At 38.4% G+C, this 25122-nt stretch overlaps 1 protein-coding gene across 8 annotated transcripts in view; it reads left to right on the forward strand.

The window, feature by feature from the left end:
* Naaladl2 (N-acetylated alpha-linked acidic dipeptidase like 2) overlaps positions 1–25122 on the forward strand; it is a 1296606-nt gene that overhangs the window by 631014 nt on the left and 640470 nt on the right. The window lies entirely within an intron of this gene.

Here is a 25122-nt window from a genome sequence, read left to right on the forward strand (position 1 = left end):
ACTCACTGTGCAGTGGGCCCCCTACACCTGTTCCAGAGCAGGGTCAGGGCTCCCAGCTGCACTGGTGGCCAGTCAGTCGTTCTTCCACACTGTCTCACTGTTGCCTGGTTTTAAGTTTTCACTCTACAGAACTAAACTATGATATATTTTAACCAAGGCTGCACTGGTGGCCAGTCAGTCGTTCTTCCACACTGTCTCACTGTTATCTGGTTTTAAGTTTTCACTCTACAGAACTAAACTATGATATATTTTAACCAACAATAAGAGGATATTTAAAAATTATAGAATAATGCAGCTGACCAGATTGTGGCACTGAGACACCATAAGAATGTGTATGGTTTTGAAAAAGGTAAGAGTATATACCATAAAAAAAGAAAATTTAAAAAACACTATTCTGACTACATAGAATATTGTAAATAATGATATTATATGAATATAAGATTTCATTACAGATACTTGCAAAACAAAGACAATTATAATCATGAATACTTAAAATTATGTCTATTATTACTCTTATTAGCACTTTGCTTTGTCCCTGACAGTCTCTTTGGTACATTATATTTTCCATGTTTTCATTATAATTATTGTACAATTTCAAATTTCTGTAGTTTTATACTAGAATCCAAACATAAACCACTGAATAACTTTTCATGGAAAAAATCACATAGATATATAAACTCACACATATATTTATTTCTAAATATGTGGTATTTCTTTTCTTTCCAATTTCCTTTGTTATAAATAATATCACAGAGATCATAGCTGCATGTGAATTGCTATGCATAATAGTTCATCATTTCTTTGATAAAGATTTGCATAACAATGCTTTTAGAATCAAATAACATAGATTATAGTTTATTAATGTGGCAGGTATGAGGTTAAAGGAATCTCATCTCTCTAAGCAAATTGTATGTGCATGTGTCATGTAATATGCATAAACTTTAATCTCTATTTCATACAGTTTCACATTTTTATTCACTAATAGCCAGTTTCTGTCATATAAAGTGTTTGAAATAAATTTATTTATTTATATGTATTGCTGTTTTGCCTACATGTATGTAAGTTCACCCATGCATGCAATGTCCAGAGGTCAGAAAAGGACATCACATCCCCTGGAACTGGAGTTATGGACAGCTGTTAGCCTCCATGTGGCTGCTGAGAACCAAGCCCAGGACTTCTGAAAGAAATACCAGTGTTCTTAACCACCAAGCCATTTTTCCAGCCCCTGATAGGAATTTTGGTATGGATAAAATAATTAGTTTTATTAATAATTTTTTCAACAGAATATCCTTTTGCAAATAACCAACTTAACACAGAGATAGATAAAATTAACAAAAAATCGTTTTGCAAATGTTTCTCTATAGTTCTTTTTTCTGACTTTAGAGAAAGGAGTCATCTAATTTGGGAATTACTCATTTCATATACTTTACAAAATAAATTGTATTTTAGCTGTTTATTAAAAATATAACAATGCAGTATGATATACAGAGTTAAAGGTTGGTAACAAAATGGACTTATAATACTTCTATTAAACAGAATCACTACCATGTTGTAAAACATTAAAGATGTACAAATAAAATGTGAAGAACTCACTCCTGTCTAGTAAATATTTTGAAGTATTCTCAACCGGAGGTCTTAAAATGATGCTAAGTTGTGTGAACCCCTACCTACAACTGCAAGCAGTGCCGGGTTCTTGCCAGATATGTGTCTCCAGGCATCTATTCCTATGCAACATGCAACAAATCAATGGAATAGCTCTCGTCCCAAAAAATAGCTATCATCAAAGTCTGGTTGAAGCTCTATAATGAAATATTCTAGGATATTCCAAACTGGCAATGCAGAAAATGACAAGGGATACATCATGACAGGATATGAAGGTGATAAAGAAAAACTGAAATGGAATATGAAACCTCGGAATTGTGAGGATAAAGGAAACCTACGAAAGAAGATGGTCTCTTTGAACCAAACACAACAGAACTTTTCAACTCCATCTCTGGAGTTAGACAAAATAATTAGACAAGTTATTATGAGCAGAAATACTAATATCATTTAGATATACCAAGTGTTTATATGTATATCTTTATATTTATATCAATTATGTAACTATAGATGTCTAGGAAAGTTCTACATCTAAAACCTAGGTTGGGGAAGGGGAGGAGGCTGAATTAACCTCCCTTCATTGACAGTTCCTAAACAGCACGGCCAGAACTCAGACCAAGCTGTCCTAACTCCTGACCCACTCTTTTATTTGGTTACTAATTTCTAAAACAAATACAAACATAGATACGACTACTTTCAAAGTTTTGGTAAATTAGAAGCACATATCATCAGAAAGCCTCTGTGTGAAGGAGGCATGTTACACTAATTTTCTTTGAAACAAAATTGATGCTGAAGGGGCTAGAACTAAACCATTCTAAAAACAGACTTCCTTGGCAGATCCGGTTTGTTAGTTAAGATCACTAAAATGTCTTTGCTCGGATTCTTAGTCCAATGTGGCTGATTGTTAACAGCAATGATATAAAGAGAAGAATTAATTCTGATGGTAATGCATTAACTGGTGGTGGGTTTGTTTCTTGCCGAAGATTCTACCTATGTAGTCCAGGCTAGCCTCAGCCTGCCTTGGTGTTGAGATTACAGGCACTCTTCACTATTCTGGCTCTTACACTTCAAGTACCCATAAAGTCGCCAGAATGCATGTTGCATAATTTTTCCAATAAGTTCTGTTTTAATTAATGTACAAAAATGTTGACTCTTACATCAAATAGCAGTAAAAGTCTAGCTCTTTAATACTGACAGCAAAAAACTGAAGACTTCCTGTGGGTCTAATGTTCTTGGCTGTTTTGTGTTGTATTGTGTTATGTCATGTTTTTTATTGTTGATTAAGACAAAGTCTTATGTAGCCCAGGCTGGGAACAAACTCACTGTGTAGCCAAGGCTATACTGGCTTGAACTTCTAATCCTCCTGCCTCCACCCCCAAGTGCTGGAAGTGCAAGCCTGCACTATCATGCTCAGTTATGATAAATAAGTAATACAAAATATAATAAGTTCATGGAGACAAGAATATTTATTGACCTGAGTTCACCTGATGGGCTTCCATTCCCAAATCTTATAATAACCCAGACAAACACAGTGAAAATGTTGATGTTGGGATCTCCACTGCTCACATGTGGACATACAATTCCAAGAACATTTACTGGGGAGATGTGTTCTTTCCGTACTGTGTGGTCTTGGCACCTTTTAAAGAGGTTGGGTGATGGTAAATGTGTGGTCTCACCTCTGGACGCCCTCTGTGTCGCATGCATCATGTGTCTATGTGTCTTCTCCTGTTTTCCTCACTACCAGAGCTTTGTTTCAATGCGTGCAGAAATATTTTCAGCTTCGTTCTTCTTCTCCATACCCCTATCCTAGACTCTTTGTTTCAGATGAATTTTAAGGTATGTTATATTTTGACAGAGATTGAGTTTAATATATAGATGCCTTTGGATAGCATGGACATTTTATCAGTATGATTTAATCCTACCTATTATCATGGGATCAGTTTCCACTTTTTTTATATCCTCGAGAGTGTGTTTTATCACTGTATTATACTTTTCAATGTATAGATCTTTTAATCCTGCTCAAAGCTGTCCAGAAATGCCTTAAATTTGTATCCCTTGTAAATGGGAGTATTTTTCAGATTTCTTTTTCTGGTATTAGTTGTTACTGTAAAGGTATGCTACCGATTTCTGTTAGTTGATTTTGAGTACTAACTTTGGTTTGTTAGCTTATCTTTTACTTCTTTCTTGTGTTTCATAGCTATTGTAAGGATTTCCAGGTCTACAGTGAGGGAAGGTAACCCTGTCTTGATCTGCACATCTTAGAGAAAATTACAAGAAAAGGTTTTAATGTATTCATTGCTTAGTATGTTAGCTTTGGACTCATATGTGTGTTACGGTGTTTTTTCATATTTTTTGTGTGTGCTTAGAGTGAAAATATTTTGAGTTTTGTCTAATTATTTTTCTGTGTCCATTGAGAGATTCATCTTTCTGTCCTTCATCCTGTTAATGTAATCCATCACCATTATATATTTGCATATGTTAAGCCATAGTTTTGGCCCCAAGGGTCCCCCCAATTGTGGTGAATAATCTTCCTCATGCCGTATTGGATTCACCCCCTCAGTCACATCCACTGAATTTTATGTTTACCTTAAGAAGCTTGTCCTTAGGAAGCATCTCTGTTCACCAGTATACCACCATGCACTGAAGACTTTTGTTTGGATGGACTTCTCAGTTCCATTCTATTTCTTACTTTGCTAATGAACCTGATATATGCCAAACGATCAGTTCTGTCCATTATGTTGAGATAATTCAAATTTGCTTTGTTTTTCTTTTCACCACTGAAGATTCGAACCCGAGACTTTGCCTGTATTAAATACTTGACATCTGGGCTCCATCAACAGCCCAACAAACTAACTTTGAGAGTGCTATTTTGGTGACGGCATCAACATGAGAAAATGTTTCCATCTTTCTCAGGCCTTTCAGAACTTTTCCTTTGCTGGATATTTCTGTCTTGCATCTGAACTTCCTGCTGTCTGCCATTGTGACCCCTCAAAGTCAGGGCCTTTTGTGCAGTTATGTGCTCTCTCCGTGGCATGAGGAAGTTCTTTACCTTCCAATTATTTGAGCTGTCCTTACAATGGCTTAAAATTCTAACTCTGTGGCTCATGCCCCCAGAGAGATGGAGTTATACGAAAATGTTTTAATTCTCTGTGATTCACTTCTCTTTAGAGGCTATGTTTTTGTTTCTTTTCATAAAGATCTTATGTACTCTTACAGTGCTGACTGAGCAGTTGTTATCTAAATAAGAGTGAGATGTTTATATGACTTAGCAGTTAAAGAGCTTGATGAACAAAGATTCCCCAGGACCCTCATAAATTCAATACAGGCATGGCTGGCCACCTGTGATTCCAGCCTTGGAATGGAGACAGCACATCATAGGAGAGCAAGTTTACTTGTGAGATTAGCCATATCAGCCAGCTCTTTCTGGGTTTGATTGAGAGACCCTGCCTCATTTAAGAAGTGAGAGATCCAGGATGATGACCCATTTCAGCCTCTGGCCTCTGCATACAGGTGTACATGTACCTGTACACACATATACCCACCCACCCAACTCAACTCCCCAAACATACATATGTGCATCCATGCATACTATGCACATATACGTTAAAAAATAAATCTACAAATTGTCGTTTAAATTCATTTCCTATAATTGTTTACCCTCTGTTACAACTTTAAGTGTCATGACCATATAGTATAGGTGATATTCAATGAAAACATTTATTTGTCTATTTTTTTATTATCTTTTTCCTTCTCTCAGAGTTCTAACATTACCAAATGTTGGCCACCAAATTAAATAACAGAGAAAAATCAGAAAGTCCCATAAGTATGTACAAATGCCTTAAAATAGAGGAAGTTATTCAAAGCTACCTCCACTTCAAATGTGTCTTAGGATCCAGTTTTTATATTGTGTTACTGAGTAGTTCAGAGTTCTAACTTAGAACTGACTGCTGATATATAGTAGAGGGAGCCTGGCTTGGAGATAAACCAATTTAATTTGAAAATATCATTTGCTAAATATATACATTTACTTGAATGCATCATTATGTTACTTCTAGTTAGTAACTAAAATGGTCTTGTGTCTTCTGAATTATCTTTTAAAAAAAGCAAGGATAATAAAGCCTTCATTGTCCACATTGTTCCAAGAATAAGAGTATACACAGTAAACACCTGCTACTCTGCTTTGCAAAGCATTCTATAGTGTACTAACTAGGTTTTGTTTTTTTTTTTTAATTACTCTATGATGGATTATGTATTTTGGTTGCTGGTTTAGGACTCCAGTTCATTTATTTTAAAATTCACTTTTATTTTATGTGTATGAGTGTACTTCCTGCATGTATGCGAGTGCCCCTATGTCATGTAATGCCCACAGGTCAGAAGGTGGTGTTGGAACCCTTGGAACTGGAGTTATGGACAGTTGTTAGTTGCCCTGTGGGTGCTGAGAACTGAACCTGGATCCTCTGTAAGAGCAGCCAGTGCTCTTAACTGCTGAGCCATCCCTCCAGCCCTCTCTAGTTCCTTTTAGCTATGGACATTCCAAGGCTGAAGAATGGGAAAATTATCTTTTTGACTCTGGGAAGTGATGGTCAGTTGCTTAAGTACAAAGTTATTGCCCATTGCGTGTTGTGAGAGAATAAATCTTTGATGCAGGACATAACAAAACCCATGAAGCAATTAATATATGTAAATCTCACTAAGCAGGTATTGAGGAGACAGATGCTCCCATTCATTCTGTTAAATTGTGGGAGCTAATTGACAATACCGGCCCAGCTGTAGACATGCATAACTGGTAACAGTAATTCTGCTCCTGGTTCTTTACCCTACAAAGTTGTCCAAGTATACATAAGGGGATTCAAAATCATGTCTGCAATACAGTTTGTAGAGGGAAAACTATAGACTTTTCTTTCTAGTTAAATAAGTTGTATAAGTCTGCACGATTATAGTGAAAATGAACTAACATTTTAATATTAACAGACAAATTTAAAAAGCATAAAAATGAATGACAAAGAACCCTATATGCCGAAGGATGTGTGTATTGTAGCATGATATATTTCTATAGTGTTACTAAATGCACAGCGTACCATAACAGAGATGCATATTAATGATATTTACATGCATGAAAAAGCAGGACCGTATGGGTCATGATTAACACCACTACTTCATCCTAGGGATCAAACCCAAGACCTTGTTCAAGGTAGGCAAGCACTCTACCACTGAGCCTCTTATCCCAGCCTACTAATAACTCAAAGTAGATACTGGAGAGTAGTTATCTTTGAAGGAGAGAGAAGAGTTGTTTTAAACTTATGATAAATTCATGCATACCCTTTTGTATGTTTTAAATAATGGAAAAGATAATACCATGCCTATTTCTAAATATATCGAGAAAAATAAGTCCTTCAAACTCTCGGTTCCTGTTCATATGTCTATTTACATTAAAATATTTACATTCATTTTAAAACTATCTTGTAATATGTAGTTTTTAATTTGAAGATGTAAAAATACAATTTTGTGATTATTGGGCAAGATTTCAGCATTTAATTTTGGGAAACCTTCCCAATTTTCATACCCAGCAAGCTATCTTTGTATTCTTTTAAACTAATTACTTAACTGTGGGTGACAACCAGTAATATTGAATGGTACAACTTAGTCAGGCATGAGTTTAAATAGTTGACCATTTGAGTGATGTCTGACATATTGCAAATGATGAGAAAATGAACTTCGAGTACCAAAATGAGGAAAATTACTTTAATTTTAATGTCAATCTTCATTTTGCAGTCATCTTGCATATGACTATGTTATGTCCCAAGATAATTTTCTTTTTATTTTGCTGGCTCTTGGGAGTCAGTCAAGAACTCTTGGCAAGAATCTTCTCATGCATCCCTGTGCCTTCCTCACAATTTGAAAGAAAACAACGTGTCACATGTTTCTCCCTGTTTTCACATCACACTGCGAACAGTGACGACACATACATGTGGTATTTTTCCTTATTACACAGAACAAGTTGTCAGCTCTTCAGCAGTCAGTGTGGATGGCTCGACTCTGATCGCTCAGCCTGTTCTGACCCTGCACACGGGTCACAGCATCACACCGCACAGGTGCAGGTCTGAGTCCCCACAAATGTCTGCACTTCTGGCGTTTCAGACACTATTCCAGGGCTGTCCACTTGTACTTGTGACCAATTAGCTATTAACCAGGGATCATGAAATCCTCTCCTGGGATTGCATTATATTTACTTAGTAGCTAGCAGCAGTAATGTTTACCAGATTGTGGTAAAGGATATTACAGAAGATACAGGTGAACAGATGCAAAGGACAAGTGTTCAAGGAAGAAGTTTGGGAGTCCATGGCGGCTCTATTCATGCCCCCGACCAGAATCTTCATGTGCTCAGACATCTGGGAGTTCCCTGAACTCTGTGTAGCTGTTTTAGAGACTTCATGGCAGCACGGACAACCACCCTAAGACAAGGGAGAAAGAGAGGGTATGGTTTATTGCTACTAGACTGGTGGGGAAATCTGAGAAGGTGTGCATCTGCATTGGATTCTGGGTAGTGACCTTCCTCTGAAGTGGGGGGATGGGAGCCTTCTGGGATAAGGAAGGCACTATAGTTAACCTACTTTCAAGATCAAATAAATTCTTTATGGTGAATTCCATGTCAGAAAGCCTAAAGGAAAGATGGGTTTCTATGACCTACATTGATGAAGAGAATTTCTAGGTTCTCTGTCCTCTCTTAGGGAGGCAGTCATAAGACAAGAATTGTGTTTTAAAAAAAAATCATAGTATATAGCCAACAATTTTTTCCTATTTTTCCTTTCTATTAAAACTGATTGTTATTTGACTAATTTTAAAATAAAATAAATCTGAGTGTGCATTGTACATTATTTAAATCTTTATGAAAAATGAACAAGATCACAAATAATTGACAATTATTTTAAAAATTTACTTATAATAATTCATACTTAAAGTGTGAAAATGTACCTTTGTTAAAACAAGAACTTATGTATCTTTTATTATCTTTTAAACTGAAATTTGATTTTCCTGCAATATATTTGAATGGTATTTAGATCCCCTCTCCCCTGTCTACATACTTATTGCCTCTGCCAAATTTAATGTACTTTGTCATATATATGTATATATATATGTCTGTGTGTGCATATATACATATATATTGAAAGGGACTGTCTCTCTCCCATTCAGCAGCCATCAGTTGCCAAATTTTCCTTAGGCTGGGTTTTCTTACTTAGCTCCCAATGTCTATGCTGGGATTTTGTCTGGTTTGAGCTTGCATGGGACTTGTGCAAGCTGTCACCATGGCTGTGAGTTCCTATGAGTTCCAGCTGTCTGGAAGAGTCTGTTTCCTGTGGTCACCCACCACCTCTGGCTCTCACATTCTTTCTGTGTCTTCTTCCACAATGATCCCTGGGCCTTGGGAGGCAGGTTTGATATAGGAGTCCTGTTCAGGGATAAGCACTCTGCAGTCTCTTGTTCTCTGCACATTAGCCAGTTGCAGGTGTCTGTGTTAACCACCGTCTGCTGCGTAAGGAAAGATAAGAGCTGAGAGATGCATTAATCTATGGGTATAACAATAAGTCATTAGGAGTCTGTTTAATATGATAGCTATTTCCATAGAAAACTAGTACTGGGTTCCCCTTGTGTCCTGTGACTTGTCTAATCGCAGGTTCCTAAACCTGATATCATTGGCAAATATGGGCTCTATTCTAAAATGGACCTTAAATCCAATTAGGAAGTGATTAGATACTCTCATAACAGTGCCCCTGTTGCAATGGTGGGCATATCTTGCCAGGCCAGCTGTTGTGGTTCACAGGATTCACAGCTGGTTCAGGCTGATGATTACTTTTTCCTTCTAGTAGATGCATAGCACTTTTGGGCACTGTGAACACTAGCCAGTATATCTTAGTCATTCTGAGTGGGATAAGAAGAAATCTCAAATCTGCATTTCCCTAAGATTAAGGATGGTGAATATTATTTAAGTATTACTCAGCCACATGTGTCGTACCTCTAGAGAACTCTCTGTTCATCTCCTTGACCCATTTTTTTAACTGGGTCAAAACCACTTTTTAACTGTTATTTTAATGTTTAAGTTTTTTGTGCTCTTTATATATTCTAAATAATAACCCTCTGCCAGATGTATGGCTGATAAAGATTATTTTCCCCATTTCGTAGGTTGCCTCTTCATGGGAATGACGGTGTCCTTTGATGTACAGAACCTTTTTAGTTTCATGTGGTCTCATTTGTAAATCATTGCCCTTAACACTTGTGTTATTGTAGTTCTGTTTGGAATGTTCTGGTCACATGTGCTGCCTTTTTTCTCTTCAATTTCCTTCTCTTCTCTTTATTTTTTATATGCATTCAATCATTCTTTCATTTCATGAAAAATATTTGCACATATACTATGCTTCCTGCCTTTGTCCCTGATAACTCATCAGGGATGGAATAAGGGACAGACACAAGGACCTGTGTGAAAATCAGTACTGTTAGATACCCACTGACTAATAGAAAGAATCCTCCATGCTGGTTACTGACTTTATACATACAATTATTTTGGATTTGTTTTATAGTCCTTCAATATTATGATATTCCCTAAATAGTATTTTATTCCCTTAACTGTCTTAAACCTTGAGTTTGAACCTGTGTTCTCTTCTACCTGTTTATTTTCCAGTAAGGCTTTGGTTAGAGCTTGCATACTTTAGATCATAGGGTGAAGCATTACCAGATAATAATTTCATTATGTATGTTTATGCCACTTAAATACTGCGTTCATTATTTTATGTCTTCTAAACGAATATTTAAAATATAACAGTTAACTGTAAGTGATCAATCCACTTATGACAATTGGCTACCCCATGAGGACTGTGAGGATGAACTGACTGGTAGGATTGGAACACAATCAGCCAGCTCTGACTTCCATGTTATTGCTGTGCTGGATGCTTTAGTGTCAACTTGACATATCTGGGTTGAGGGAGCCTCAATCAGGGAATTGCCTCCATTGAACTGGCCTGTGGCCATGTCCATGGGGCATCTTCTTGATTATTGTGTGACGTGGGAGGGCCCAGCCCACTGTGAGTGATGCCACCCCTGGGCAGGTTGTCCTGTGTTGCATAAGAAAGTAGGTTGAGCAGGGGCCAGGGGAGCGAGCCAGTAAGCAGCGTTCCTCCATGGCCTGTGCTCCAGCTCCTGCTTCCAGGTTCCTGCCCTGAGTTCCTACCTTGGGCTCCCTGATGAACTGAGACCTGGGAGATGTAAGACAAATAAACCCTTTCCTTCCCAAGTTGGTAGTGGTCAGAGCGTTTTGGCACAGCAATGGAGAGACAAACCAGAACACCTGCAAGTACCATTCTGAGCTCTAAGTAGAACTAAGAGTCAACATAGCTCTTGCCCTCAAGGAGCAAATATGCACGCTCCAATGAGAAGGGTAAGTGTCATCTAGCATGCCATTCTACCACTAGCTCATTGATTCCCCTTTTACAATGTTTCCTTCAGTTAATAAGCGTTTTTCCTGTGATCTGAGTACAATAATATGCTTTTTGCCAGTACGGGTTAATGCAACACACAGAACTGCTCATCCTAGGTCAGGAAAAATTAGCACTCCACACATCAAACGCCCTCTTTAACCTGCACGATTAAGAACTCTCCTTGTCATTAATTTCTGACAGGACTGTACCGGTAGGCTGTTTTAATCTACAGTACTGATAACAGGATTGCCAGCAATATTGTACAACCTTCCAGAAAGAAACAGTAGCGAAATATTATGCAAGATCTTAAAATGCAAATGTGAATTTCAGGATAAGAGCTACTTCTCTTTATAACCTTCTTAGTTCCACTTAGGGACCAGAATGGTGTGGGGAACATGATGCAGAAAGCAGTCAGAGCTTAGAGAACATTCTCATGCACCTGGCTAGAATGTTCTCAGACATCTCTATTTGATAGACTCACCTGAGTTGATCCAGTGCCCCAATCTCCAAGAATTCTGAGACCTGCCTGAGCAGCTCCAGTATATGGCACCTAGTACTTTGTAACATCCCATCCCATCCCATCCCGTCCCTTAAATATACAAAATAGTATTTATTTTCTAAAAAAGAGACACTCATTGTGTACTTCATAGCCCTTGAGTAAAACGAACATAGTCCAGTGCTTAGGGATTGGTAGAAATGTTTTGCCTTTTTGAAGATTGTTAAGTCCTGGAAGTTCACAGTTTGATCAGCAGTGTAATGGTAACATAGAATATGATAGTCATAAAATGCTCTGTTTTGAGAAAAATTCAAAAGCATGAGGAGGAAATTGTCAAAAATGATATCAGGGATTCATCCCCATGGGAAATCCACATTTATAAGTATAGAAAACATTAGAGCTCTATCATCAGTCCAAACTTGGTAATTTTTAACGTTATACAGCACAATCTGGGATTTTTCCTGATGGAAACACTCAGTTCAGATTTTAGGTACAACCAACAAAAATTCATGTTATAGTTGTTAGATACCTTGGAGAGTCATCTTTTATATTTCAGATGTGAGGCAAAATGAGACCTAATCTCCTTTCCTGAGTACATACATATTTCTGGATTTTAGTAAGAGATACTACTCACTTAGATTTTTTTTTTTTTTCTGAGCCGCCTGGCTGCAGTGCACATCACAATGTAGTGGTGCCTGAACACAGCCTGGCTGTGGTAGTCCCTAAGTCAAGAGTGAGCCCAATCTGCTCTCAGAACTGTTCCTTCTGTTTTTTTTTTTTAACTGTTTTTCCAACCAAGGGTGTACTCTCTTGCTTGAATTAAGCAATACATCCATCATGACATGGAAAAGAAACAAGAAACCTTATCTTATTAGAGAAATATTTCCCTTATTTGACACCTACTGACACAGAAAAGCATATAAAAGCAGAAGGAGATGCTATCAACTTAATCCCACCCATTGTTGGAATAAACTGGGTATAGTTCACTGCCCCAACATTACTGCCTTCAGCGATGTGTTTTCACAACACACACACACACACACACACACACACACACACACACACATTGTTCTGAGCCAGGGGCAAGAAAATATCCTGAGGGAAAAATAGGAAACATAATCCAAGACTGAAACTATTTGTTTGTTTAGCTTCAAAATGTTGATTACACAAGGAGCCCATGGCCGAGGAAGATTGTTTTCCTGAAGTTTACCTGGGTTTTCATAAACTGATTACATAGTAGAAATACATATTGAACAAATGATCTGAAAACATTAGATTAATTTAGATTACAAGTTAGGTAAAATTCCCATTCTTGGCAGAAGACATTCTCAGAAAATTCATTCCCACAGCTTTTGTGAATTTTACATTCTTTGTCTATACAGAAAGTCAAAGCTGCAATTGGATTAAGAGATAGACTCTCTGGCACAATTTTGTCCCTGTCACTTAGTTGTATGTCCCTTATCAAATCATTTGTCCTACCTGAACCTCATTGTAGAATGACTGCAAGCAACCTGTAACCTCACAGAGCTGTTAGGTACAGCTGTAATGAGATACGTGGCATTTTTAGCTCATGGAGGATTTGTTCAAGGGGAATGTAGCTATCCCTCTGCCTTCACAGTGTGGTGATGGGTGTGCAGTGGTTGAAGTGGGGAAAATGGCAGTTCCAGATTTAGCTTGACAATCAGGCCAACACGAGCAATGTTCTCTGAATATCTTATGCAGACGTTACTAATTATACATCGGCCTCCCATGTATAGGGTAGAACAGATGTAATCTCCTTTTTTTTCTCTCTACAGTCTAAATCATATATTCTTACTGTATCCCCAAGACTCTACCTACTGTGGGCACAGTTAGTAGTTAAAGTCTCAAAACTACTAAATGAAAACCATCTGTCCATCAGTAACTGCTTGGTCTGCTATGTTATTAAAATATTCTTTGAATTTCACAAATTTGATCTACCGTTTCTAGATTCTGATTATTCTCCGGATGCAAAAACATGTGACCACAGAGCAGGGTTTTGTTTAAAATCCCCAAAATGATACAAACAATTGAAAACATTAATAAATATTTCATGACCTCTATAATGCCTAGCATAACACTGAAGGTGCTTTGAGTGGATTAAAAAGCTTAATTTCTGTGTAAAATGCTAATAGCCTCCTTGGGCAGGTATAGAACAACATACCTTAGATGTTTGTGTCAGTGTGTGTCAGCTGGAATGGGGAAGACATTTGCTGTCGAGTCTGACAAAGATTGTTCTAAGAACTTGATTAGAGCAGGGAGTCTAAAACCCCGTTGTCCAATACTTCAGGAGGTAGATGTTATTTAAAAATATATATATATCACTTTAAAACTAAGACTTTTAATTGGATGAATTTTGCATTGGAACCAAAGGTAACAGGTTGAATGAAATTTTGCTTATGGCATCTGTTGCCATTTTTAGTAGGTGATTAGTCATTTTCTTTTTCCGGCAAGTATTTGACAGAAACTCAGAGATGAATCACAGTTTCAAGCTGTTGCTCACCGCACCCCACCCCACCCCCCCAAAACAAGAGAGCCTGGAAATCATTCTACCAAACCCAAGAACTGAATTCTGAAACTGCCTTAAGGGACTTGACAGAAGTATTTAGCAATGTGAAAATTACAGCAATCTGTCATGTTAACTTTGAAGGAAAGGTAGGCTGCAAAAACATATACATAACACTTCTAAAAATACATCCAAGTAAGGTTGTCTTCTCAAATACTTGAAAACATATCGGTCTCCATAAATATGTAGCTCTCCAAGCTACACTTGGGTTACCTTTGTATTAAAGTTGTGAACTCATCAATAATCAGAAATTTATTGTGCAGAGTAGAATAGGTCAATTTCTAAAAGTCATACATTTGTTACATTTGTTACATATAAAAAAATACACCTCTTTATTCAAGAATCTTTTTTAGTTACTGTGGCTATTTTTATATTTTTGTGATCACTCAAATTTAAAATCTGAAATGGCTACAATATTAAGGCTATTAAATTTTTTAAAAATGAAATTTTCCCCTCAATGATGTTAATACAGATGAGAAATTAAAAAGCTACGAAGCCACCACTGTATAACAGTAAAGTTTGTCCAGGCATGGTGGCACATGCCTTTAATCCCAGCACTCATTAGACAGAAGCAGACAGAGCTCTGTGAGTTGGAGGCCAATGTGGTCTCCATAGCAAATCCAGGTCAGCTGTGGCTATAGGGAGACCCTGTCTCAAAAAAGATTTTTGTAAAAAAGAAGTAAAGTTTGGCTGGAGTCATGGTCTTAAGCAATATGATATTGCTTTCTTAATCCTATGAAAAATGTATAAAATAAACTATGCAACCACAGAACTGGAAACTGAATAATACATTGAGGATTATCCCTTCTGAACAACTTATAATAATAAACTTATATACAATGTGTGCTGTTCATGTGTTTATATATACAAATACATGCATATAAACAATACATGTTGTATATACATATATGGTCCAGCAGCCTGGTATACAAATCAGTGAACTGGTTTGTTCAAAGTTATTCAATTTTTAATTATTAACGGGCACAACTTATTTATTAATTTGGTTTTTAAATGGCTCATGTGTTTCAGGTATTACTACAGGTATCAGATGATATAATTTAACCAAAACAAACAAATAAGAAAAACTCTCTGCCTTAGGAACAGACACTGAGACTATGAATCCAGGTGGGTCTCTGGTGAGGAAGTATAAGAATGCCCTGGCAGAGAACGAGGAAGTAGAGCAAAGGCCATTGAGGGTTAGAAATCTGCAGGACATGGTAGACAGGGTTTCTTACACTGCAAGGCTCATGAGAAATGTCTTTCACGCTTAAATACAGATCTGTAATTGGTTATGGGATATTCTTTGAGGCGTGTGTGTGTGTGTGTGTGTGTGTGTGTGTGTGTGTGTAGGTGATTTAACATTCACAGTAACTGTGCAGTAAACAACACTATGGTGTCTTGCAGGTTAGGAGACTGCTTAATGTAAAAGCAGCTTTAGATACTGGTTCAATCTGTGAACAGCACTACATGTGTGTGGAGACCAGGGTCAGTGTTGGGTATGCTCTCCCAGAGCTCTCCACGCTGTATTTTGAGGCAGGATCTCTTACCAAACCTGGTGTTTGTTCACTTATTTGGTGAGACTGGATGTCCTACAAGTTCTGTGCATCTGCCTGACTCTTCCTCCCCAGCACAGGATTGCAGACATGTGCCATCCGTTTTTTTACGTGATCTGAACTGAGGTCCCTGTGCTTGTATGGGAAACACATCACTAACTGTGCCATTTCTCTAGTCCTTCTTTGGTGCTTTTAAAAATTAGATTTGAGGGCTGGAGAAATGACTCAGTAGTTAAGAGCACAGGCTGCTCTAGCAGAGGACCCAGGTTTGGTTCCCAGCACCCACACGGCAGCTAACAACTGTCCATCATTCCAGTTCCAGGGAATCTGACACCCTCTTCTGGCCTCCGTGGGCATTGTATGACATGGGTGCACTTACATACATGCAGGCAATACACTCATACACGTAAAATAAAAATAATAAAATATTTTTTAATTATAAATATTTTTTATAAAATTAGATTCAGCATAAATAAAATTATCCTATAAATTACTAGAAAAGATCCAACCATTTGCTTTACATTTCTCTATTTATCTAGTTGTGGATCAGTAACAACCCATTCTCAGATCATACTTTGAATACTGCTGGTAAAGGATATGCTTCAGAGATCTTCTGCACCCCTCATTCCTAGCTAGATAGAATTGGGTGAAAACTGGTATTCAAGATAAATTTTATATGAAATGCTGGTAGCTTTCCTAGTTATAGAATTTAAATATGCTTTCTGGGAATAGTGAAGAAGTTCTGCTTTTCTGCTTTTAAAGTATTTTTTAAATTACCATGTGCTCACCTTTACCTAGCATGGAAGTCTGTTATACACATGTGAAATATTTCATTTATTTGTCAGCTGAATTTACAAATGAGTTATAAAAATATATTGGTGTTACGAGTACTTAGATACACATATAAAAAAGTAGGTTTGCAAGCAAATATGATGTGTATACTTATAGAGTTGTTTGATATAGTCAGATCTTTCTGAACAATGCAAGAGCTTGTTACCTAGGTTTGAGGTATCCAGACAAGATAGGGGCATCAAAATTTAACTAAAGGACTTTACCACAGCTCTCTAGGCTGAAACATTTAATTATTATCAGGAAACCTTCCAGGGGAGCAAAGTATTTCTCAGGTATTTTAGTTTTAAATTGCAACACCTCCTCCAAAATTCTTGGCATTTTTCATAAAGCAATCATCATTTTTTTAATATAAAATACAGTGATCTTAGTATCTTAAGATGATCTTAGTACAATCTTGGGTCATATCCAGATGCAAACTTTTGGGAAACTGATTCATAAACTTTTTTAAAACTGGAATTTCTTTTAGAAATCCAAGCACAAGAGAAGGGATATTAGCAGTTCCTCTGTACACATTTACAACTGGATTTGGGAGACTTATGTTACAAAGGAACTCTTAACAGGACTAAGTAAAGCATCATGTTAGATGCTATGCAGTCATTCTGTCTCTGAACAGGAGATTGTGTTGGCCAGCAGGACATCCTAATATCTGTTTTTATGTCAGAGATAAAAGTGGAGACGTCTGCTGCCTGAGCACAAGAGCTTTCCCCAAGGCCTCTTTTGAGTGACACTGAAGTGGAATCCTTCAGGTTCAAGTGCAGTTTTCGCTCTGGGTTTATGCTTCATCGAGCAGGTGAGGGGTTCAACTGTAGACATGCGTGAAGGTAGAAAAATCAGGCTCCATTCTCAGCCTCTTGTATCTTTGCTGTCTTTAGGAGCTACACAGAACTTCCTGGCTATTCTTCAAACCTTACATTAAACAGACGTGAATCAAGTATTTTGAACATAAACCCCTGTGTGAAGTAATTCTAAGAAAATATATATCGTAATCGATTAATGTCTTCAAAATTGAAAGCTTTTTGAACACTTCGTAGTTTTTGGTGATTAACTTGTTCAATGGCCTTTAAAAGTGTTTAATTGAAAGTCTAAATTGCCATTTCATCTGAAAATTACTATAAAATCCTATATATTCATATGTTTTGCCAACTAGAATTCATTTTTCCAAAGATGTGATCTTCTGTCATCTGTGATCTGATATTCTTATCAAAATATCTTAATATTTCTTGCAGGTGGGATACTCTCATCTACGAAATTACTGCCCCAGTGTTGGGTGTTTTATTTGCAATCATTAATTAAGACATCCTACAGACAGTGAACATGGGACATCTCACTGAGCTCTGTGAAGCTGCTAAATTAGGGAATTTTTCTTATTTTTGTGGTTGTTTTTAAGGTTCTTTTACAGTTTCAGGGCTTAAACTTTTCCATATGCCAGGAAAGTGTTCTTCTGTGGAACTCTAATTCCAGCCCACAAATTCTGTTTTAGGAAACTTGGCTGGAAACATTTCCCCTGTGAGGTTTTTCTGGTTCGGTTTTAGTTTCAGTCTAAGAACATTTCTAAACGGGTCATTTTGGTGTGTCTTCCTCCGACCTTTCAGTCCTCCTGATTTTCACCTGGGGCTTGCTTTGCTCTCTTCTGGAGTGACTTTATTGGCTACCAAGAAAATTCCATGCAGTAACTTCTTTGCTGTACCTTTATTTTCATCTTTTCACTTTATTTTTCTTAGACTTTAAGCCGGGAAGTTTGGGATTAATGTACAGCTGTAACATCATCTTTTCTAACATTATTCCTATTTCAGGTTTTCGTACTGTGTGAGGTTATACTGTTTTCTTCCTATATGATACAGAAATATAGAAGTTAAGGACCTGGGTGCCTGTTCACTACTGAAGCTCCATCTGCCAGCACAGTCTCTAGCATATAAATCTGTGGACTAGAGAAAGACAGCATTTCCAAAGGTGGACCTCATGTGTGCCTGGCTGCTTCAACCTCATGGGTATCCCTGGCCTCTTTCCCAGTCCTTAGTTTACCCCTATGCTCTGTATCTCAGGTGCCTTTCTACTTCTTTGGTAGAGACGTCTATTTTATTATTTCTCTAGAACTGTGGACTCATAAACATGTTTTATGCCTGGAATAAAAATTTTTCTACTTACTCCATGTGATGTAAAGTTGGTATGCCTAGGGGACTCTGCGGGGAAACTAACACAGATCGAACCTAAAAGAAGTGTATAAACATGGGTGTGGGTGACATTTCAGGTTGTTGATTTATTGTGTCTAGCTTCCTTGTGGCCCTGAGGTCCTGGCTGTCTCTCACCATAGCCTTTTGTTTCTGCTGCTGTTTTTTTAAAATTCCACACACGAGGTCTGTACTACATCCTTTCTACCCTTTTCCCCCTCCCCGAAATCCACCCATGGTATCCTCCCCTCCCAGTTCCTTGACATCACATTTGAGGTTATTGTTACAGACATCTACCCATTCCATCTCCCTTCACAGCAACTGTATGCAGCTAGCTACGTGAAGCTGTTTGCCCCTTTGTAGTATTTAGCTTCTTCACTTGTTCTAAATGACTCCACAGGCTGCAAACCTTGAAATGTTTGTGCTTCTAATGGGCCACCACTGTGAACCTGGCTTTAGCCTAGGAAACATTGATTGTTTCAAATTCAATTTCAGAAACATGATGGTTGACACTTCATGAATCCAATAGAATGCAATTCTTTTTCGGTAGGTTAATAAATTTCTTTCTTTATGAAGCAATGCCACTATTTCCTGGAATGGAAAATATAACATAATTGGTAAACCAAAAGCAAAATACAGAGCGGAGAGATTATTTTCCTATAGTCTATAAATGGAGAAAATTTATTTTCATAAACTTTTAGGGGAGAATAAAAGAAACTCTACCGCCTAAAACTGTTACAATATTGTTACAGTTAATATATTACAATATTGTTCACTTTCTGTATTCCTCGTGATTTCCCCAGTGGCAGTTTCTGAAACACTAGACTTTCTCCCACCTTTTCTGTCTTCTCTGCTGAGATCCCAGATGATCCTCCAACCCGTTACAGGGGCGAGAGTCTGCAGGGAAACAACATGACTACGCCCAGTGTCTCACTAGTGGCAGTAACCACAGAATCCCGCGCTGCCTACCCCCCCTCCTAATGTCCTTCTTTGTCCTCAAAATTAAGTCTTTCAGCATTTCTTATCCAAATTTCTTCAGAAAACCTCTTTCCTTAAACTTTCTCTACACAGTTCATTTCTAAAACACAACTCAAGGTCAGACCTCTTCAATGCATCCACTGCCTTAGGAAGTGCGAAGTCAAATTACCTCTTTAACTGGATTTCTACCAGATCCCCTGTACCCAGTTCATATCACTCAAGTACTTTTGTCTTGATCATTGCCAAATGGTCTTTCCTAGGCTAATTTCTACTAATGATTTAAGTAAGTCAGCAGGGAGAGCACCTCTTCTTTGCAAACCCTCTCAAAACCCTTATTTACTGTCAGTCATTATTAAGGATATGTCTCTTGGCCCCAGAAGGCTTAATTTTTCATCTCCAAGACACACTATTCTGACTGCTTTGGGAAGGCCAGTGGTGTTCTGGGGTATGAATACTTGAGGTTGGGAGCCACACCTTTAATCTGTAAATCTAGTGTCTGGTTGCTCCTTGGTATGAGCTGTGGGCTCCCTAACATTGGTTAAAAACTATAAAAATAAGTGTCTGGTAGAAAATACATCATAGTCAGTTAAAATTTATTTATTAACATTATATGCACACACTTTAACTTTGCTAAGACTATCTATCTACAGCTAAAATCTTTCTGAAACACTGAATTTCTCCATGTTTATTAAGTAATATACATCTTATGACAAATTGTGTTAAAATCCCAGACTATTTTTCATTCTAATTATTATTTTATTCGTTAAAAATATCCAGCATCTCATGTAGTAATTTTTTTCAACTTTAGAATCCATATTTTATTGCATGTGTGTGTATGCCAATGATTAGGAGACATTCAAATTTATCCTCTGCATTATATAATTATATACAACTAATTGGTAACCAAATTGAGGATTCGAATCCAGGTCTTCTGTAAGAACAGCCAGTGTTCTTACCCCTAAGCCATCTCTCCAGCCCCTAGACTCTACATTTTTTAAAAAGCAAACTATTATAGCAAGTTTGAAAGTAAATCTAATATTCCATCTTCTGACAGAGTTTCTCTACTAAAAGAATAGCGTAACACTGTTTCCTGAATTATATTTTAAATAGCCATTTTCTGTCAACTTTTGGTCTAATTTCTTTTTGTAAACCTTCGACCATCTGCTGTGTGTCTCTTTCTTACTTAAGCATTATTCCCTTGACTAGCTAGCTAGCTATTCACTGAAAAGTGCTTATTAAAAAGAAAAACACTCTGGGGCTGGAGAGGTAACTCAGTGGTTAAGAGCACTGGCTGCTCTTGCGGAGGCCCTGGGTTTGATTCCCAGCACCCACATGTGGCTAACAACCATCTGTAACTCCAATTCCAGGGGAATTTGACACCCTCTTCTGGCCTCCACATGCATTGCATAACACACATGCATTTACATACATGTAGGCAATATACTCATACACATAAAATTAAAATAATAAATAAAAATTTTAAAAAAGAGAAAACTCCTTGGGCTAGGGAAATGGCTCAGTGGTAACACACTTGCTGTGAAGCATGAGGACTGATGTTTGATTGTCCAGAACCATGTAAATGTTTGGTGACATGAGAGTCATCCTGTAATCCCATTCCTCCAAGGGCAGAGATGGGATCCTAGGATCAAGCTAGCTAGCTAATAGTAATATCAGGGAATGCTGGGTTCAACAGAGAGATTCTGCATCAATGAATAAGGTGGAGAAGGATCAAGGAAGTCTCCCAATGTCTCAGGACTCCATAAATCTAAACACACGCATGTACACCTACATACATAGTATACCCTCACACATGTAGGGACACACACACACACACGTACACACACAATCATAGTTTGCTTTCTATTGCTATTAGCAAAACACTGGCCAAAACAAACTAGGGAGAAAGAGTTTATTGTATCTCACTCTTCCAAGTGACAGTTCAACACCGAGGGAAGCTGGCAAAGGAATTGAAGCAGGGAACTGGAGGCAGGAACTGAAGCAGAGACCATGGAGGTACACTGCTTACTGACATGCTCTTCTGCCTGTGCTCAGTCTGCTTCCTTATACTGCCCAGGACCACCTGCCCAGGGGTGGTACCACCCACAGAGGGCTGGGCCCTCCCACATCACTCATCAATCAAGAACATGCCTCATAGACATATCCACAGGTAAATCTGATAAAGGAAATTCCACAAGTGAGTTTTCTTCTTCTGAGGTGTGTCAAGTTGACAGCAGAAGCTCTCCATCACGCACAAAAGCACACACGCGCACACACACACACACCTCACATCACATCACATCATATGACATCACATCACATCTAAATGCAAACAAACAAAAAAGACTCCTAAGACAGTTGCTATTGGAAATGTCAAAGAGGAAAATATGGAAGGGAAAAACAAAGAATATTCATCTACACTTTCTTAAAAAATGGTGTAGTTAGGCCGGGCACTGTTGTGCACACCTTTAATCCCAGCATTCAGAAGGCCAAGGCAGAGGGACTTTTGTAAGATAGAGGTCAGTCTGGTCTACGTGGCAGGTTCCAGGCCAGTCAGGGCTATGGGAAGACCCTGTCAAATAAAAAACAAAACCAAACCGATGTACTCACTTCGGTAAGTATCTCTTACCATCTTCTTACAAGCTCCTAGTGTGTGAAGATTTCCTACAGTATTACCTCTCAGCTCTCACAAAACAATGTCAGTACTGATATTTCCTTAAATTTTTATTTTTATGATTCACTTATGAGTATATTTGTGTCTGTATGAGTGTATACCGCACACGCCTGTGGGTATCCTTGGAGGCCAGAGGAGACTGTCAGGTCCCTTGGAGCTGGAGTTAAAGGTGGTAGCAAACCTCCTGATATGGGTGCTAGGAATCTAACGCAAGTCCTCTGGAAGAGCAGCAAGTGCTTTTAAGCACTGGGCCAGTTCTCCAGCCCCAGGACTTACAGTCTGGATTCCATTTTTGTAAAAATAACTGAGGTACATAAATTTAAAATAATGTGTCAGAGTTTGGGTTTTAAGTATAACCACTTTGGCCTCAAATCTATACTCTTAATTACTGTGCCATGAGGCATCTTTGAGAAATGTAATTCCCCACTAGAGTGAGGTTTACTCCTGACCAGCATCTTTTGTCCACTCAACAATGGGTTGAGGTGTTGGTTTCTCTAATCACTAAGCATGTTGGTCTTTTTCTAGGCATCTGTCCCTTTCATAAGAGTCCTGAGTTAGAAACACCCCAACAAACATATTTCCCTTCATCCTTTCTAAGCCGTACATCTCTCCTTTTGGATTAAGGGCAGAAGTGGAGAATGGGTGGCTGTTGAATGCTGAGTAGGACAGAGGGTTCTGGAATGTTTCTCACACTTCATTAGAAAGGCGAACTGTTCATTTCAAGTTCCATGTTTCCCAGTGAGCCAAGGAGAAGCGATGTTTGCTATGCTTGGTTAAATAGCCTCAGCATGGAGACAGCCTCTGTTTGGGAGAGTGCCAGCAGTCACTGGCAGCTGAACAGGGGTAAAGCTGGACCACCTTTCCTCACTGACATCTGCTAACCCTTCCAGCCTGCCTGAGAGGTGGAATGACCCTCATCAGTCACTTCCTTCTTAACACCCTATAACCTACTTAGGCCCTAAAATCTTCAACTCGAGGCTGAGCAGAAGAAAGAATGAGGAAAAACTGGGGAAATCACACATGGAAAATGGAGGGAAAAATGGCAAATATACTTTTGCAGTGGGTACAAACACGCAGGTACGAGTACCCTCACATCACCATTGTATGTATATGCCCAACCTCATTCTTTACAGGGCACAGTTTTTTTTTTTGTTTTTGGTCTTTCTGAGACAGGGTCTCCCTGCTGTCCCAGATGTCCTGGAACTCACTATGTAGACCAGGCTGGCCTTGAACTCACGGAGATCCGCCTACCTCTGCCTCCTGAGTGCTGGGATTAAAGGCGTGGGCCACCAGGCCCAGCTATAGGGCAGTGTTTTTAATGTGCTGTCCAAAAGGAAAGTAGAGAACAGAAGTGGTGAGTTAATTAAAAACATTTTATTTCTGGTTAAAACAAGAAAAAAAATAACATGAAGATTAAGGGTGAACATTATAATTTAAATTAGCATTCATTCCAGAAGACCTAAGTATTTTGGAATTTTTGGAGGTTCTGAGTCTGCTCTACACAAGAGTGGCTTCCCATGTCTGTTTCTCAGGATTAAACTTTCATAAAGCAGAGTAGCCTTCTAGGACATTTTGGGTGGTAACTCAGCTGACTGCACAGAACACATCATGGCAGGGGTCATCTGCATTTTAATCCCTCCCCATCTCATTTCCCAGCTGTTTGTCCTGTTTCCCCTCTCCTGCTCTCCCTTGTTAGATCATTCTTCATTTAGTGTTTCGGTGATGGACGTTGGAGACACATTAAGCAGAGTGAAGCTTGTTAAACCTTCCTTTTTATATACTGTTTAGGTTTGAATGTCAAAATATCGCTGCAAAAAAATGAGACTTCTCTACAGCAGTTGAGAATTAAATGTGCTGACAAAACGGTGTTGTTTTGTCCTTTGTTTGATAAATGACAGAAATGAGCTTGGCTTCAGAGGAAACACAACTCAGCCAGTAAATCTAAAACCACCACGGAATCAACAGCTTGAGGAGAAGATTTGCTTAAGGGAATATAAACTGAGCAAGGGACACAAAGACTCGTACTGGAAAGAATTATAAAGTGTTTCAGAAAATAAACAAAGGAGAAAGCAAAAATAGACAGTGCGGTCCTGAGAAGAAAAAGCTCAGTGCTTTTTTGCTGTGGCTCTGTCCTCCCTCTGACTTTCCTTAGGGAGTCACAAACACAAGCTCTCCAGAGTTCTAGGAGCTCACTTCCTCCTGTGGAGATTGATTGCTCTTTTTGTCCCAGAGAAAAGCTCTTGGGCTTTTCATTTTAATCTGCTTACATCTACATATGTTCCACAGATTTGAATATATTCATTAATAGTGGGTGAAGAGAGGCCAGAGAGAAGGCCAGTGCTTAAGAGCACATCCTGCAGAGGACCAGAGTTCAGTTCCAGCACCTATGCTGGGCAGTAGAGATGCCTGTAAGTCTGGTTTCAAGGGGCTTCACACCCTGCTCTGGCCTCCATGTGAACCTGCACATATACGACATACACTCTCAAAGATATATAGACATAAATGTTTTGCAAGAGAGTGAAGATTTTTCTCTGGTCTAAACCTTTACTGTCTGGCTGCTATCCAGCTCTTGGGTCTACCAAAGCTTTCTAACATTTATAGGATGGTTGTGAACGTGGGCTTCTCTCTGGACTTTGTATTGTTTTCCACTTACCCCAAACGTGAACAGTTCTGACAAAGGCTTTTGTTTTCTCTGCCCCTAGTCAGCACCATCACCCTGTCAACTGGCACTAGCCATTCAGTCAGTATGTACGT

Source organism: Nannospalax galili, unplaced genomic scaffold (genome assembly GCF_000622305.1).
Source record: "Nannospalax galili isolate Female #2095 unplaced genomic scaffold, S.galili_v1.0 scaffold572, whole genome shotgun sequence".
NCBI classification, from domain to species: Eukaryota; Metazoa; Chordata; class Mammalia; order Rodentia; family Spalacidae; genus Nannospalax; species Nannospalax galili.